Below are 19,422 nucleotides of genomic sequence, written 5' to 3'. Positions count from 1 at the left end.
TGCGAAAGTCATACTGGTCACACACTCGTATTTACGTAGAATATTTTTCGGTCATGGATAAGGCTCATTTTTCAAAATTTTGGACTAACACTTAAAGAAACGCCAGTTGCGGTAATGTACAAAAAAGGCCACTACCTTATTTAGATGACAAAAGCAACGTAGACTCAATGCTGTTGTCGAGTCGTTTATGTGTGGCTTTCCGGCGCCCGGTAACCTCCAGCAAGGTTCAGCTTATACGGACAGAATGCACACACCGGTGTCGACTTCTTTTCCGCGTGTTGGTGTCGTATCAGACAATATCACTGTAGTTGCCTCTACAAGAGGTGTGTTACACTCACATGGGAGTACTGTGCTTGGCTCTACAAGTGATGTGTTGCAACACTTGCATGAGTGTGCCGCGCCTGGGCCTATTGCATTCGACAAACGTTTACAGTAAACTCTCACTTGTGCGAATGTCGGTTTAATGAATATTGCAGAAGAACAAACTATTAGAAAATCCCCGTCGATTTTTTAATGCAAAAATCTTTCAGGTAAATAAATTTCAGAATAATGAGTTTTTCAGTTCAGCGAATCTGATACATGGACCCAGGCTAATTCTTTTTAATCAATTCAACTAATTTTGTGCACTGCAGCACTGGCATGGCCGATGCTGACCACAACTGAATCGCTCATCCATCGGCGGCGGCGCGACATCGCTTAAGCATGCAGCACCGCCAAGGCTAAGCGGCCGTGCGGATCACAAGAACGAGTCACGTGCGCATCAGTCCACTGGCGCCGCTGCCTCTTCTTTTTTTTTGTAAGAAAACTGTGAATGGTATACTGGAGGCGCTGCTTAGAGTTTGTAGTCGAATAAGCGCATCAAATCACGTCACACATTATACATGAGCGCAAGGCAACGGGTAGAACGCAAGGCGACGGGTAGGTGCCACCACCGTGTCGTCTTAGCAAAGCGTTGGAAACGTTTGCCTTTTCGTAGAAGCGTCGCCTGGTCAGCGAAACGTGATAAACGCTACGGTCCTTATAATTACTAATTTATGCCTTTTCCAGTAAAAGAGACACATACCTAATATTAACGTGTGGTTATAGTGCCTCATATATGCGCAAAGATTGTTTTTTTAATTGAGAATCGCACAAGTATGAACACTGAACCTTGAGCAATATTGGTGGGTGCTGCGGATGGGGTTGGCGGTTTGGAGTATCGTTCGGTCACTTTGGTGCCGTGTAAAGTACCGTTAATAGCAAACACATTAATGTACAGACAGACAGACCAAAATTTTTGCGTCGAAGGATCCCAAGAGAGCCTATCGTCTTGAAAAAGACTATCGTCTTTAAAAGAGGGAGAACGTGGAGATGAAAGAGAGGACGTAGAAAGAGGCGGCGTTGCATCCAAGTGGTCAGGCGAAAAAATTCTGCTCTGGCTCTTCATTTTAGTGCTGACAGGCTCGTTTCTAAACTGAATGGCGTGTGTTTGATATGTTTATTCAATAGTGAAAACAGCCATCAGTGAAAGTCAGGGCCAAACCGCAGAGAAACATACTTACATAAACAGTGGACACTCCCGTAGAGCCCTGCAGCCCAGCTGCTGCACTGCTTTCATCGCCACGAGTGGTTGGTCAAAGCCGATATTGGCTTCAGCATATATAAAACAAAGAAATTTCTTTTCGAGGCGCTGGCATTTGAACCCATACACTCATGCTCCAAAAGCGAGTGTCTTCACAACTAGGTTACTCACCCATGCTTCCGCGTAGGTAATGCATGTACACCACATCTAAACCACATGACTATGCCTTTTTGTGCAAAACAAATGCAGAACGACTACAGTATACACTTTCCAGTCATACTTCACTGTTTTATGTTGCGGAGCATTATATTTTTCAGCGGGTCATGATGTAGAGCGGATATAGAAAATTGCACAAGTTGATAAAATATCTTCCTGCCGAAAAATTGATGCCAAAGTTGGGCAATGATTGTCCTTATAAAGAGGCTATTACATGACTTAAAAAGGGAGTAAATTCGAGGATGGGTACACACTAAAAATATCGAGAAAAAAGGGTATATTTTTGTTCCGCAACAATAATCGTCATCAGGCTTGCGTGTGCTTCCTTTCTTGAAAACTCGGCGCTGGCCACTTTCCTATCGAGAATGCAATGTATTCCTGGTAATGGGCATGTCGATCGTGACAGGAATGTACCGGGTGCGGATCAATAGCGCAAGGATTTAATGCAATATAAATGACAATTACTGTTGTGGGACAAAAATACGCCCTTTTTACTCGCTCTTTTTTTCAGAGTGTACGCCATCTATCAGTTGCTCAGACCCTTTCTTGCTGGGCGGCGAATAGGCTCTAATGGCCACTCCTAATATAGTATATTTCTCTATGGCCAAACAGTCGAATTCGAACGGCGGTTTGCGGGAAATAAAACGAGCGTTTTATGCAACATACGGAATTTGTAAACTATCTTTTTAGCTGCCCCACTGAGCATGTGTCATGCACTTCAAGACTAACAAGGTTTCCCTGCGTCCATCCATCTGACCGCCACCCCCAAACACTATCTGATGCCATCGCGTGAAGTGATTGATATGATAGGCAGGTAGTCTTTTTTTTTTGTAAACGGTAGCGTGTAAAGAAAAGCTGCCTTGTCCACAAGACTTGGTCGGGGCCATGTTCACTTATGCCTCTGAGGTGTTATAAAAGATGCCATTGCGGCGCACACACTGTTTAACTTCATTTGTGCAAAAGACAGGGTTCTTGTTACGAACAAAGCAGCGGACTACACAAAGCTTAGCTTTCTGGAGTCAGCCGATGCGGTAAGCGTTTTTCTCAGTGGCTGCCGTTGCTAAGTAACATCAGAATTTAGGCCTTGCTAGAAAAGCATCGAATGTCTTCGATTTTTTACTCGTTGTATAGTTCGGCTAACACACAGTTTCAGTTTTCCCGCATGCCTTTTTCGGCATGAAATGAAGGTGTCTGCTCCACATCGATAATTTCTAGGCTTTTATGGGCCAAAAGAGGTACGCTGTAGTGTGCGTATCGAGACTGTGACCACTCGGGTTTCTCCAATGCGCACAAATATTTTAATTGACGGGTGTTCTTTTTATATTTCATACTTTAGGGGTGCGAAAGTCGCGAAGCGAGCGCTTGGCGGCGAGGGACCAATTATGTTCTCGTTTGCGGCATTGCGATAGATGGCTCGCCGGACTGAGGACCATTAGAGTTACTCTATATGCTACCTTTAGGTAGCACAGTTGCGCCAAGGTACGCCATCTCGGGTTCAAATGTCCTGCGGGAAAGCCACTCACCACCCGCGTAGGAGCAGCACTCGCGCTTCTAAGTACCGGCATTGTTTTTTTTGCCTTTTCATTTTTTAGGAAGGTACGAGCAAAACTAGTTTGCTACATTTACACCAATAAGCCTTGATATTGTGCTTTCGCTCTTGACTTGGGCAGCAGCAGCGGCACAGGAAAGGCGCGTCCTAAAACTACATTTCTACGTTTACAGTGTTTCCTGCCTGGCGAGGTTTTGGGCAGCTGTCTCGACACGTGCGAAGGAGTAGCCGGTGACCGGCTGCGCAGGACGTTGCGTGGAACTCTCAGTCCGCGTCAACTGTATTAGGAATCTCGGATCGCGAACGTACACGTGTCTGTAAGGCTGTCATCAGCAAGCCGAGCGCAGAGGACACCACACGTGACGAAGACGCCCCCCTGCCTTCTAGCAGCTTTAAAAGGAAGTTCCACTGACGCCGTCTTCACTTGGGCAGCAGCAGCGGCACAGGAAAGGCGCGTCCTAAAACTACATTTCTACGTTTACAGGTTTGTGAATCGCATCACGTTCTTATTATTTCTTAAGACACTACACACTTAACTGTGCCCTATACTGTTGCCCAAGAATTTGTCACCATGAGCACTGTTGCTAATGTACCTTGCTTTGATTGTGGCTTGTGTGTTGGTTCTGATGATGATTGCATGGTGTGCAGCGAATGCCTCAGTTCTTATCACATAGGAACTTGCTCAGGCATAAGTGAAAGAACATTTAGAGCGAAATCCGATGCAACAAAAAAACAGTGGCGTTGTCCCACATGCAGAGGAGCACGGGCAAAGAAGGTTGTCGATCATCCCAGTGTTTTAGCCATTGCAGAGTTAACAGAGACAGTGAAAAACCTGAAGGATACTATTGCCCATATCGAGGCCAGTGTCCAAATGCTGTCTGACAAATATGATGGAGTACTTACAGCCATTAAGGAACAGGATAACAAGTTGTCAGATATGAAACGGAAAGTTGATTCCGCAGAATCAAGCTCGAACACTAAACAAATTCTAGACATAAAAGGTGAACTGAACGAACTAGAGCGGCATAACAGAAGGCTGAATCTCGAGTTTCATGGAATTCGTAAGACTGAGCACGAGAACTTATTGGATAAGGTCAACGCAATTGCTGCATCAATTGCGATGCCCGCTCTGACAGGAACTGATGTTACCGCGATACACCGCCTTCCCTCTAAGGCGGAAAGGACCCCGGGCATCATTGTACGTTTCTCACAACAGTCAGTTCGAGACAGCTGGCTACATAGTCGTAAGAAGCTCAGGGATACCAAATCCGAAGTGATGATTCAAGAAAACTTAACCAAACAAACGCGAACTCTACTTCGGGAGGCAAAACAATGGGCGCGAGAGAATGACGTCCGTTTTGTGTGGTGTGCGAACGGTAAAGTTCTAATGAGACGCAGAGATGGTTTTCCTGCCGTTCTGGTGAAGAGAAAGGAAGATTTCTCTAAATTGGCTTGAAAAATCAGAATCGTTCATAACTTTACTTTTTAGGAATCATGTTCATTTTACCATCAGATCTACATAAATACATTGGAGACAACTATATGCCTGGCATAAAAATTTTTCAGCTAAACTGTCAGTCCGCGAGAAACAAATATGCATCGCTAAATTCCTTGTTTTCAGAGCTTCATTTCCGCTTTGACATCATCATGCTGACTGAAACTTGGTACACAAATGATGATAACCCATTTTCTATGCCTGGTTATAATGTTTTCTGTGTTAATCGCACGCACAGTAGAGGGGGTGGTGTCTGCTTACTTGTAAAAGAAACCTTTGATTGTCAACTCTTAACAGAATTTTGTTATTCAGAGCCTGATTGTGAAATGCTGACAGCTGTCCTAAGCAATTACGTCATCTCAGTTATGTACCGTCCTCCATCTGGAAGTATTACAACTTTCACGGCTCGTTTGGAGAGCCTATTTCACCACGCTATGCTCAATAACCATGTAACTGTTTGCGGCGGCGATATTAATATTGACATGCTGTCTAATGGAACTTCACAGCATGAGATGACGTGTTTGTTTGATAGCTTTGGATTGGCTAACATGATTAATATGCCAACAAGAGTTAGTGCCTGTTCATCTACATTAATTGATGTCTTTCTCACGAGCATTAGTTCTGAGGATACTAAAGCTGGGACCATTTCATGCGACATTAGCGATCACCTTCCCATATTTTTAGCTATTAGGCAACGAATAAAAAAGAAACGACTTTCCATACCAGTGCGTTCTATAACATCCAAAAATCTTGAAAATTTTCGTCAGGAACTAATTAATACATCCTGGAACGATGTTCTCGCAAATGACAACCCGAACATTGCTGTCAATACATTCATAGAAAAATTCAAGGAGGTATATGACCATAACTTCCCTCGAATTACCCACCGCCCATCTAAAAAAATTAGGAAGCCATGGATCACACGGGACCTGTTGCATCAAATCAATGAAAAGAATGTAATGTATAATGCATTTCTCGTCTCTCGTGACCCACAGCTACTTAGTACCTTCAAAAAATTTCGTAATCGTCTAAATAAGGACATCCAAAAGGCTAGACAAAACTACTTTCATAACATTTTTATGCAATCAGCTGGAAATTCTGCTTCCACTTGGAAAAACATCAATAAAGTGTTAGGAACACCCACCTCAAATAGCGTAATTACGGAAATTACAAATTATGGTTGTGTTATTAATGGTAGTAACTTATCCAATACATTTAACGATTATCTAGTAAACTTAGCTTTTCCAGAAACATCTCTTGATGCGACATCATACGTTTCCAATAAATGCTCAAGTACTATGTTTGTAAGACCTACATGTGAAAGCGAGGTATATAAAACAATCATGCGGCTTAGAAATAGTAACTGCTGTGATTGTTTTGATTTTCAAATCAAACCAATTAAACACACCACCGAAATAATTGCCCAACCATTTTCTGAAATCATTAACCTTTGTTTGGGAAAAGGAATTTTTCCTGCAATACTTCAAACTGCTAAAGTGTGCATCTTGTACAAAAAGGGAGATAAGAATAATTTAGCAAACTATAGACCCATCTCAATTTTGCCAGTATTCTCTAAAATAATAGAAAAAATTCTTCACTCCCAGCTGGCAGAATTCATTAACAAACATATTATGTTATGTGACGCACAATACGGTTTCAGGAAACATAGATCGACTGAGCTTGCCCTCCTTGATCAGAAAGAGTTCATTCTAAATAGCATAGAATGTAAACAACTAGTACTCGGTGTCTTTATCGATTTCAGTAAGGCCTTCGACTCTCTGAATAGACTATTACTTTTACGTAAGCTGGATTTATACGGTGTACGAGTTGTTGCTTTAGACTTGCTCGACTCATATCTAAGCGAAAGGAAACAATACGTGTGCATAAACAATTTTTCTTCGGTGACTAAACCAAATTCTCTTGGAGTGCCTCAGGGCAGTATTTTAGGTCCATTCCTGTTTAATTTGTATATAAATGATATTGTAAACATAGACCCTTCAGCAAAATTCGTTATTTATGCGGACGATACAAGCGTATTTTTTGCACATAACGATACTGACCAGTTGATTCAAAAAGGAAATAATATATTAGAGAAGATATATAAGTGGGCATGTTCCAATGGACTATTAATAAATGCGGAAAAAACCAAAGCGGTTATATTTCGAGCAAAAGGCAAGCAGGTACAAGTAAGTTCTCCGCTCTATCTTAATAACAGTCTGATTGAAATAGTTGACAATGTCAAAACATTAGGTATCGTATTTTCAAACAACATGCTATGGGATGCACAAGTAGAGCAGGTGGCAACAAAAACGGCACGTGTACTTGGTATAATTTATCGCAACAAATATCTACTTCCATTAAAAACAATACTTATTATTTATCATTCCTTATTTATGTCCTATGTAAACTATTGCTTTATAGTATGGGGTGACACAACACAAACAAATATTGAGAAACTTACTAGACTTCAAACTAGATTTCTGAAAATTATTGCTAAGAAAGAACCATATCAATCAGTTATGTACATGCAACAAAAATATAAACTAATCAGTTTTCAAAATCTTTACAGTTACAACATTTGTAGGACTATAAAAAAGAGCTGAAGCAAAAAACTGTACTATCTGACTTAGCCAACCTGCAACCTTCGGAAAATAAATACGATACCCGTAAGCATAACCTCTGGTTAATACCACGATCACGCACAAAGTATGGTGACCAAATGGTACGCAGTGTTATTCCCAGAATGTTGAATTATTTAAGCAGCAATGACGTAAATATAGAAACCATGACCACAAAAAATATTGCATCTCTTTTCTTATAAATTGTATTATGATGAAATCTACCCTTTTGTATCCGTTTGACCTCTTATGTATTTTTCAACACATGTATACACAGCCTCTTCAAGCTACTGATGTTTTGTTCTTCTATTCGTAGGAACTGTTGTATCCTGTTTACGTTCAGATTATGTAATTATTTTATTCCCAATAGCATGGGAATTTCTGTACATTATGCTTTTGTTCTCATTTGTATGCCACTGCTTGTGACCCATTTATTTTTAGGTAGCGGGAGCTAGTCAAGCTGTTTTAATGCAGCTTTTACTCCCGCCATCCTTCATGTTGTACCAGACATGAAAATAAAGATTCAATTCAATTCAATTCAATTCAATATATAATAATGAGACATAGTGCATCGGCTCTTTGAAACAGCGAGATGTATATTTATAGTTGCCCGCACATTTGCTTCGTTTTCTATTCCGCTGTTTTAACCCATTTACAGATATCAGATTATTTTTGCACTCTTGATCGCGATTAAGCTAGTCAGTGACATAACTTTTTTTGTTGCGTTGGACTCATTCGTAAATTGTGTGAGAAAGCCAGCTGTATTTAATTTTTCAACTGAATTAAGCTGGATGGCGATCGAGATTAGCCGTGCAACGCCCGTGTTACCCAGGGCTCTTGTATTACAAAGGCGGCTCAACGACAGCTGATTTGAATCGTTCAACACCCCTATTGCGTCCAACATTCCTTTTGCTTAAGGTTTAAAAGCTGCATTAATCTAACGTGCTAACTAAAACACCTTGCCAATTTGAATATTATCACGTTAACTTTCCATTTTTTAGTGTTTCAACAGTCAGGCCAATTTGGATGTATACAGCCGACATACGCTGACGAACTCGGCACGTATAACCTATTCACTGCATCTGTGGGTAATGCAAATAGAGCAAGTTTTGCAGTGCCGTGCATAGATGAAAACAAGCTAAGCGTTTACTCATTCGTCACTGAACACTAATCTTTCTATAGCAACACCCACTGCACAACATTCAAATAAAGTAATTATACAAGCACGAATCATAGCTGGTGCCTTGTACTCAAGATTTTCATGCACATCAACTAGAAAATTGTTAGGTTCATAGGGCTTTTATTGCACTTGTCACTTTTAAATCAGTGGACACAAGTAAACATACAAATATTGCACTGCACATCTGTAGCACTATGAAAACATATCATGAGATTTTTATTGCACTTGTCGCCACCTGAATGAATGAACACAAGGAAACATGGAATCATTTATCACACTAGAACCTCTATAACACTGAAAAACATAGTCATAGGGAGGCTTTTATTGCACTCGTCACATCTTTCTACAACACTACAAAAACAAATAGAAGCTTTCAGTGCTCTCTTCACATACTCAAGGAATGAACACAAGCAAACATACAAATATTTATTGCACTGCGCTTCAATAGCACCACGAAAACTTATCATGAAGGTTTCATTGCACTAGTTCCATTTTGAAACAACACAAGCATGTATACAACCATTTTTTTGAACTAGCATCTCTATAACTCAATGAAAACATATCATGAGACTTTTATTGCTTTTGCCACAACCTAAAACAAAGCCCACAAGCAAACATAGAAACAATAATAACACAACAAAAAACATAGCGAGGCGTCAGTTGCACTTGTGAAATCTTTCTATACCACCACAAAGCATATCAAGGCTTTCAGTGCACTTTTCTCACCCTAAAACAATAAACACAAGCAAATACATATTGCACTGCCCTTCCATAACATTACAAAAATATATGCCAAGTGCTCATTTGTCTGAACAAACTTTAGTATTTGACACGCTAACAAAAACTTCTGTAAACATCTTGTATTTGCTATTCGAATCGACTAGGAGCAAGGAAATATTATTATCCGTGGTTGTACGTCCCAAGACAATGATATCATTATGAGAGATGTAGTATTGGACTCGAAAAGTTTGACCATCTGGTGTCTTACGTGCACTGACATCGCAAAGTACACCGGCATTTACAATAGGACAACAGAGCAAAATACAATAAGGTTTGGGCATATGTAACCTCCTGCATAATAGGTTTGTTTTATTTCAATTTAATTTCGCAGCTTACAATAGCATACGAAGACAGTACCATATTCGAGCAGTCGTGCGACGTTTCTTGACCTTTGTCGAAGGTAAAACTTATCTCTTCCTAGTGTCCGCAAAACCATAATCAAATTTCGAGTACGCTTCTTGCCGAAGATTTAATTTGACTGATACAATAACAAAGAATGAATGGCTTCAGAGTCAAGAAGTTTACTTAAAAATTGTTTACAATAAACCATAAATTACCATAATACACTAATTTTGTTAAAATACCAAGTGGCTTGAAAAAGAAACACAGATTTGCCGCTCTAAGAGAGAAAATATTCATCATCGGTGGTGCCTGAAATGGCGACAAAAAGTCCAAAGCTTGAACTCTAAATTAGTAATGGTGATCCATTAGGAAGCATACACACGCTGTTATGCTTGATGTTGCAGGCTCTAGTGGCATTGTCATCGGCTGAAACTGATAACAATTCAGCTGCATGTCTAGGAAACCCAGCTGGTCGAAACTTTTAGTCTACCCCCCCCCCCCCTCCTGCGGCATCTGTCGTAATCATAATGTGGTTGTGCGAAGTCAAACCCCAAGAACTATAATTGCTATACCTTTAAACGGAGTTGAATGGTAACGTAAACGTGGGGCTCTAATTGACACTTTGGCAAAAAATGCGCATTCCAACGCTTTTGGAGCCACAATTGGCAGGTTGCTGAAGCGGTATCAAAAGCTCAGCATTTTTTTTCTTCAATGCAAACCTCAGCCTGCAAAGAAAAAAATGGGCTGCAGCTCCCTGTTCTGCAATGTGGCATGATGGAAATTTTTTGAAAGTTTCAACCTTTTCCTCAGCAGCCTTCCATAAGCTCTTCAATGAGCAGCTTGAATTGAGTAGCCGAGATTCATTCACCCGTAAAAGTTCCTCGCGCTCATGCACCAATTTTACAAGCAAGTCAGATAGAACTTTCAGTGGATTTCGTCATTCCTTTATGTAGCCTTTCAAGGCCACAAGCTGAGGAATGACCTTATTGCTGTCAACCATGCTCTTCTTGCATGTACAGCAAAGTTTGTACTTGTGAATAACAGCATATGCGATGTATCCAGAAAAATAAAGAAAGCTATCTTCTTCCTCCTCACACAGCTCTGAAATGCTCTCAAAGCTGGTATCCACCTGTTCGCCTAATTGCTTCCCGTATCCACCTTTATTTTTCAGAAAAGCTAAAAGATCTTGCGCGTCATCGACTGCATAAGAGCCATGGCGGCTTGGTTGCGAGAATTATGCCAGCACGATTACCCTTAAAGTTGCCTTCAATTCTCTAGCACGTGGAATTGGTGTTTTCAAACGGATTGTGCTAAATAAATTTTCTAAGGCATCCTGGCTCAGCCCGCTCCACATCAAAAACCTAAACTGCCTTTCTGCAATTTACAGCTGGTGCAACTCCACAGCACAAAGTGTGGAGAGACACGCACCTGTTTGAAAAGGCTTCCAGGAACTTCTACTTGTTCTGTCCACAATCACCTGCTATGTCACCATACCTATGAAAGTAACGAGAAAGCACTCCGCTTCATCTCCTTTTTGAGGGCAGAGCTCACTCAGAGCAGTCTGCATGGTTCGTGACGTCATGATAGTGAGCCATCGGAAAACTTGTTCAAGGAAAAATGCTGTAGTGAGAGCTCTTTCTGGGAGATGATTTCTGTGAACAAGGTACTGAAGGCCAGCAGCTTTAGAATGGTGAAAAAGAGCATGTGCTGTAGCAACGTTCATCTTTTCGAAGTGCGAAGGGTCCAAGTCCCGCGGCTTCAAGTGTGGCAATAGCTTCAGCTGATGCTTGGAGTCGAGTTCACAGGCCTTGTTTATGTGCTCTAGGAAGACCTGAGAAATATGGGACATAAGTATGCACTTTGACTTGAATGGTTATCAAGTTGTCACAGCATAGCATATGCGTTACTAGTTAAACGACCCCTGACCGCTAATTATTTGTCTTTACTTGCACGATTTAATTTATGGCTTTCTGTCTAATAACCACATAACTGAATCTCAAATGGCCTGTAATATTTAGTGACAAAAATTCGTAAATGGGGTTATGTGGGAGCCAGCATTTTGAAAAGTGGACTGGCTGACAACTTATTTCGACAAGAAAACATGCCACTTGTGGAAACATCAGCTGCAATACAGCCCCTGTTTACGAATTTTTCTTCAAAATAATCTGTCCTCCCTTGGATGCAATCCTCATTGGATTTCTAGTGTATTGTGTATTTAATGTTGGTGGCACACAGAAAAGCAGTCGTACCGATTTCCTTTATGGTGGATGCTTCTGAAATAGCTGTTGGCACTGTTTTGCAACAGCTAGTTTACAATGCATGGCAGTCTATATTTTTATTTTCATGAATGCTTGAGTTACAATAAACTCGCACTGAGCACACTCGCAAGCGTAGTTTTGAACAAATGGGAGGCAATTGATTGGCAATATTTTTACAAGTCACGGCAACTTCACTATAGTTTATTGTCAAATGACGACAAAACTCATTATTCTATTGGCATCTAGAACGCGGAATAGTGTTCTTTTGTTGTGACTGACCGCAGGGCTCAGTTTCTGTGTGAACTGTCTTCACGGCTGCGCATTCAACATGCTCATGTCGGCTTCACAATGAATACGCGCAATGAACGCATGGTATGGTCGCTAGCATGGACAAGTTTGAGCAGGAGTGCCGGAGGCACTCTTGTTAGAATTAGGCTTAGATTTCCGATGGGCATACTGAAGAATGTTGCACAGCTCGATTCAGCGGTATTTAGTTCTTTTGCCAAATATTAAGCAAACTTGACTATGGTTGAGAATGGCGCATGCGACACAAAAATGACGAAAGCACGAGGACGGGCACCGGACTCTCAACTAATTTTTAGTAGTCGACTCACACATATATGAAAACACGTGGTCACAAAAAAACAGATAAGGTGCTCGTTCTTATGTTTTTTCCCTTTTGTCTCGCATTCTTGCGCCGTTCTTATCCACGAAACCGTACCAACTGTCAGCGCTACTAAACTACTAAAAAGACGCCGTTTACAGCACAGTGACAATAGCTGTTGCCGCTTGGCCGTAGTGGCAACATTAAGGTATGCGGAGTTACTTGCAAATGAAAAAACTCTTTTCAACGTGGTATCACTCGTTCCTTAACAAATAAAAAACTAGTGACAGCATCTGTAATTCAGTGAACAGCTTGTGTTCACAAACCAAGCCAATGCAGTGGAACTAGAAGGCAATACACTAAGCTTACCTTGTTGCTTGAAAGGTGCTCTTTTTTAACAGTGGTGTCATGTAGAATTATCTCCTGGCCTCGAATAAGGTGACCTCTGAGATTTTTCAAGAGATGAGGGGCCTCAGAAAGCAAGTACAGCTGCCTTCCTTTCCCGCAAGGGTGAGGGTATGAGATTTTTGGTTTCCCATACTTTGAAGCTTGTATACAACACAGTCACCAGATGGCCACGTTGCCAGGTCCCATGTCAGTCACAGCAGCGCTGACTGTTATGCCTACAGCTTCAGAATGCTTAATTACATCGAAGAGGCCGTTCTTTACTTCCCCTGCATCAAAATATGAAGCTACTAAAGGAGAAATTCAGAAAATACTCATCAGATAACTGTGTGAAAATGATTTTAGCAGAAGTGTGGCCTATATGCACAACTTTCTAGAAAAAAGGTGTTAGGGCAACATTCTAAATTGCATTTCCTATTATGTGAAGGTACTAGACATATAACCTCTAGGAAAAACAGCAACCAGCCTCAGAGCACAACGGGTGCGGTATAGAAAATATGTGGGGCCAGGAAATATAAATGTTCTAAAGTGGCACAGGCATGATAAAAGCTTCACAACTTATATGTCAGCTTACAGTCAAAGGCTTTTTTCCACCTGCTTGTCAACCTCGCCAGAATAAAAACAAGTGCATGGTTTGCAAGTGGGTCGTTTGTGGATATATTTGAAGGGAGCACGGTTGGTTGACCTGAAAGAACAAAAAATACAATCAATGAAGTTAAAGACCACTCAAATGCATGAACATAACCACCTAAAACATAGTCAGTCAATTGATAAACCTAATTATTTTACCTATAATGTTCGCTGATGACGCGTCATAATCAAGCCCAATTGTAGCCACCTTCTCTAACGTAAACACGGCCGTGGCGACAGAGACGCATGTGGTCGGCCATGGCGGACGCAAAACCGGAGGACAGGAACTGACGTCACGTGCAAGTTATGTATAGCAATCTGCTTCTGGTGGTTTTAAAAAAGCCATCGTTCCCCTTTTAACATGCATCGATGTACGTTTTGCTAATAATGCGCTAATGTAAGACGACACAACAACAACAACAAAAAAAAAAACGATGGCTGTAATAATCAACGAAAAAAATACCGGAAAAACAAACCTTTCATAGGAATTATTTTCAACTTATGACTGCAGTCAGCAATGTTTTTGATGTTTTACATCACGCATTGCTTATATCACTTAGAGAAATTGCAATCAACCGAAATTATCGATATTTTTATTGTTTCTTTTAGAATTTATAGCATGTATATGACGCCCCCTGTTACCATTGTGGTTGTTTGCCGGTGGTGCCGATGTGCCGATTTCATGTGTGAGCGTGCTCAGTGCGAAGTTGATGGAAATTAACTTTTCAACGTGACAACATCAGTCCTTTGCTGGAGCGAGCGGTGACAATCTTCTTTGTGTGAGTTTTGGAGCGTCCCACTTCCACGGACACCAAGGATTTCCATTGCTGACAATCTGCCTAAAGTAACAGCAAGAAACTGTACCTTCTTTAAATCATGCACACGAATTTCATTTTGGTGCGAAAGTCATACTGGTCACACACTCGTATTTACGTAGAATATTTTTCGGTCATGGATAAGGCTCATTTTTCAAAATTTTGGACTAACACTTAAAGAAACGCCAGTTGCGGTAATGTACAAAAAAGGCCACTACCTTATTTAGATGACAAAAGCAACGTAGACTCAATGCTGTTGTCGAGTCGTTTATGTGTGGCTTTCCGGCGCCCGGTAACCTCCAGCAAGGTTCAGCTTATACGGACAGAATGCACACACCGGTGTCGACTTCTTTTCCGCGTGTTGGTGTCGTATCAGACAATATCACTGTAGTTGCCTCTACAAGAGGTGTGTTACACTCACATGGGAGTACTGTGCTTGGCTCTACAAGTGATGTGTTGCAACACTTGCATGAGTGTGCCGCGCCTGGGCCTATTGCATTCGACAAACGTTTACAGTAAACTCTCACTTGTGCGAATGTCGGTTTAATGAATATTGCAGAAGAACAAACTATTAGAAAATCCCCGTCGATTTTTTAATGCAAAAATCTTTCAGGTAAATAAATTTCAGAATAATGAGTTTTTCAGTTCAGCGAATCTGATACATGGACCCAGGCTAATTCTTTTTAATCAATTCAACTAATTTTGTGCACTGCAGCACTGGCATGGCCGATGCTGACCACAACTGAATCGCTCATCCATCGGCGGCGGCGCGACATCGCTTAAGCATGCAGCACCGCCAAGGCTAAGCGGCCGTGCGGATCACAAGAACGAGTCACGTGCGCATCAGTCCACTGGCGCCGCTGCCTCTTCTTTTTTTTTGTAAGAAAACTGTGAATGGTACACTGGAGGCGCTGCTTAGAGTTTGTAGTCGAATAAGCGCATCAAATCACGTCACACATTATACATGAGCGCAAGGCAACGGGTAGAACGCAAGGCGACGGGTAGGTGCCACCACCGTGTCGTCTTAGCAAAGCGTTGGAAACGTTTGCCTTTTCGTAGAAGCGTCGCCTGGTCAGCGAAACGTGATAAACGCTACGGTCCTTATAATTACTAATTTATGCCTTTTCCAGTAAAAGAGACACATACCTAATATTAACGTGTGGTTATAGTGCCTCATATATGCGCAAAGATTGTTTTTTTAATTGAGAATCGCACAAGTATGAACACTGAACCTTGAGCAATATTGGTGGGTGCTGCGGATGGGGTTGGCGGTTTGGAGTATCGTTCGGTCACTTTGGTGCCGTGTAAAGTACCGTTAATAGCAAACACATTAATGTACAGACAGACAGACCAAAATTTTTGCGTCGAAGGATCCCAAGAGAGCCTATCGTCTTGAAAAAGACTATCGTCTTTAAAAGAGGGAGAACGTGGAGATGAAAGAGAGGACGTAGAAAGAGGCGGCGTTGCATCCAAGTGGTCAGGCGAAAAAATTCTGCTCTGGCTCTTCATTTTAGTGCTGACAGGCTCGTTTCTAAACTGAATGGCGTGTGTTTGATATGTTTATTCAATAGTGAAAACAGCCATCAGTGAAAGTCAGGGCCAAACCGCAGAGAAACATACTTACATAAACAGTGGACACTCCCGTAGAGCCCTGCAGCCCAGCTGCTGCACTGCTTTCATCGCCACGAGTGGTTGGTCAGAGCCGATATTGGCTTCAGCATATATAAAACAAAGAAATTTCTTTTCGAGGCGCTGGCATTTGAACCCATACACTCATGCTCCAAAAGCGAGTGTCTTCACAACTAGGTTACTCACCCATGCTTCCGCGTAGGTAATGCATGTACACCACATCTAAACCACATGACTATGCCTTTTTGTGCAAAACAAATGCAGAACGACTACAGTATACACTTTCCAGTCATACTTCACTGTTTTATGTTGCGGAGCATTATATTTTTCAGCGGGTCATGATGTAGAGCGGATATAGAAAATTGCACAAGTTGATAAAATATCTTCCTGCCGAAAAATTGATGCCAAAGTTGGGCAATGATTGTCCTTATAAAGAGGCTATTACATGACTTAAAAAGGGAGTAAATTCGAGGATGGGTACACACTAAAAATATCGAGAAAAAAGGGTATATTTTTGTTCCGCAACAATAATCGTCATCAGGCTTGCGTGTGCTTCCTTTCTTGAAAACTCGGCGCTGGCCACTTTCCTATCGAGAATGCAATGTATTCCTGGTAATGGGCATGTCGATCGTGACAGGAATGTACCGGGTGCGGATCAATAGCGCAAGGATTTAATGCAATATAAATGACAATTACTGTTGTGGGACAAAAATACGCCCTTTTTACTCGCTCTTTTTTTCAGAGTGTACGCCATCTATCAGTTGCTCAGACCCTTTCTTGCTGGGCGGCGAATAGGCTCTAATGGCCACTCCTAATATAGTATATTTCTCTATGGCCAAACAGTCGAATTCGAACGGCGGTTTGCGGGAAATAAAACGAGCGTTTTATGCAACATACGGAATTTGTAAACTATCTTTTTAGCTGCCCCACTGAGCATGTGTCATGCACTTCAAGACTAACAAAGTTTCCCTGCGTCCATCCATCTGACCGCCACCCCCAAACACTATCTGATGCCATCGCGTGAAGTGATTGATATGATAGGCAGGTAGTCTTTTTTTTTTGTAAACGGTAGCGTGTAAAGAAAAGCTGCCTTGTCCACAAGACTTGGTCGGGGCCATGTTCACTTATGCCTCTGAGGTGTTATAAAAGATGCCATTGCGGCGCACACACTGTTTAACTTCATTTGTGCAAAAGACAGGGTTCTTGTTACGAACAAAGCAGCGGACTACACAAAGCTTAGCTTTCTGGAGTCAGCCGATGCGGTAAGCGTTTTTCTCAGTGGCTGCCGTTGCTAAGTAACATCAGAATTTAGGCCTTGCTAGAAAAGCATCGAATGTCTTCGATTTTTTACTCGTTGTATAGTTCGGCTAACACACAGTTTCAGTTTTCCCGCATGCCTTTTTCGGCATGAAATGAAGGTGTCTGCTCCACATCGATAATTTCTAGGCTTTTATGGGCCAAAAGAGGTACGCTGTAGTGTGCGTATCGAGACTGTGACCACTCGGGTTTCTCCAATGCGCACAAATATTTTAATTGACGGGTGTTCTTTTTATATTTCATACTTTAGGGGTGCGAAAGTCGCGAAGCGAGCGCTTGGCGGCGAGGGACCAATTATGTTCTCGTTTGCGGCATTGCGATAGATGGCTCGCCGGACTGAGGACCATTAGAGTTACTCTATATGCTACCTTTAGGTAGCACAGTTGCGCCAAGGTACGCCATCTCGGGTTCAAATGTCCTGCGGGAAAGCCACTCACCACCCGCGTAGGAGCAGCACTCGCGCTTCTAAGTACCGGCATTGTTTTTTTTGCCTTTTCATTTTTTAGGAAGGTACGAGCAAAACTAGTTTGCTACATTTACACCAATAAGCCTTGATATTGTGCTTTCGCTCTTGACTTGGGCAGCAGCAGCGGCACAGGAAAGGCGCGTCCTAAAACTACATTTCTACGTTTACAGTGTTTCCTGCCTGGCGAGGTTTTGGGCAGCTGTCTCGACACGTGCGAAGGAGTAGCCGGTGACCGGCTGCGCAGGACGTTGCGTGGAACTCTCAGTCCGCGTCAACTGTATTAGGAATCTCGGATCGCGAACGTACACGTGTCTGTAAGGCTGTCATCAGCAAGCCGAGCGCAGAGGACACCACACGTGACGAAGACGCCCCCCTGCCTTCTAGCAGCTTTAAAAGGAAGTTCCACTGACGCCGTCTTCACTTGGGCAGCAGCAGCGGCACAGGAAAGGCGCGTCCTAAAACTACATTTCTACGTTTACAGGTTTGTGAATCGCATCACGTTCTTATTATTTCTTAAGACACTACACACTTAACTGTGCCCTATACTGTTGCCCAAGAATTTGTCACCATGAGCACTGTTGCTAATGTACCTTGCTTTGATTGTGGCTTGTGTGTTGGTTCTGATGATGATTGCATGGTGTGCAGCGAATGCCTCAGTTCTTATCACATAGGAACTTGCTCAGGCATAAGTGAAAGAACATTTAGAGCGAAATCCGATGCAACAAAAAAACAGTGGCGTTGTCCCACATGCAGAGGAGCACGGGCAAAGAAGGTTGTCGATCATCCCAGTGTTTTAGCCATTGCAGAGTTAACAGAGACAGTGAAAAACCTGAAGGATACTATTGCCCATATCGAGGCCAGTGTCCAAATGCTGTCTGACAAATATGATGGAGTACTTACAGCCATTAAGGAACAGGATAACAAGTTGTCAGATATGAAACGGAAAGTTGATTCCGCAGAATCAAGCTCGAACACTAAACAAATTCTAGACATAAAAGGTGAACTGAACGAACTAGAGCGGCATAACAGAAGGCTGAATCTCGAGTTTCATGGAATTCGTAAGACTGAGCACGAGAACTTATTGGATAAGGTCAACGCAATTGCTGCATCAATTGCGATGCCCGCTCTGACAGGAACTGATGTTACCGCGATACACCGCCTTCCCTCTAAGGCGGAAAGGACCCCGGGCATCATTGTACGTTTCTCACAACAGTCAGTTCGAGACAGCTGGCTACATAGTCGTAAGAAGCTCAGGGATACCAAATCCGAAGTGATGATTCAAGAAAACTTAACCAAACAAACGCGAACTCTACTTCGGGAGGCAAAACAATGGGCGCGAGAGAATGACGTCCGTTTTGTGTGGTGTGCGAACGGTAAAGTTCTAATGAGACGCAGAGATGGTTTTCCTGCCGTTCTGGTGAAGAGAAAGGAAGATTTCTCTAAATTGGCTTGAAAAATCAGAATCGTTCATAACTTTACTTTTTAGGAATCATGTTCATTTTACCATCAGATCTACATAAATACATTGGAGACAACTATATGCCTGGCATAAAAATT

General features: G+C 42.0%; 1 long non-coding RNA gene across 1 annotated transcript; it reads right to left on the bottom strand.

The window, feature by feature from the left end:
* Positions 1 to 8,918: 8,918 nt before the first annotated feature.
* On the bottom strand, positions 8,919 to 13,745 carry LOC142783753 (uncharacterized). The gene is made up of 3 exons (XR_012888440.1): positions 13,583 to 13,745; positions 12,973 to 13,277; positions 8,919 to 11,572 (listed from the first exon to the last, which is right to left on the bottom strand). It is a non-coding gene; the product is annotated as an uncharacterized LOC142783753 (long non-coding RNA).
* Positions 13,746 to 19,422: the final 5,677 nt, after the last annotated feature.

Source organism: Rhipicephalus microplus, unplaced genomic scaffold, assembly GCF_043290135.1.
Source record: "Rhipicephalus microplus isolate Deutch F79 unplaced genomic scaffold, USDA_Rmic scaffold_12, whole genome shotgun sequence".
Lineage (NCBI taxonomy): Eukaryota > Metazoa > Arthropoda > Arachnida > Ixodida > Ixodidae > Rhipicephalus > Rhipicephalus microplus.
Note: the sequence above shows the minus strand (reverse complement) of the source record. Positions and strands in the feature narration are given on the sequence as shown.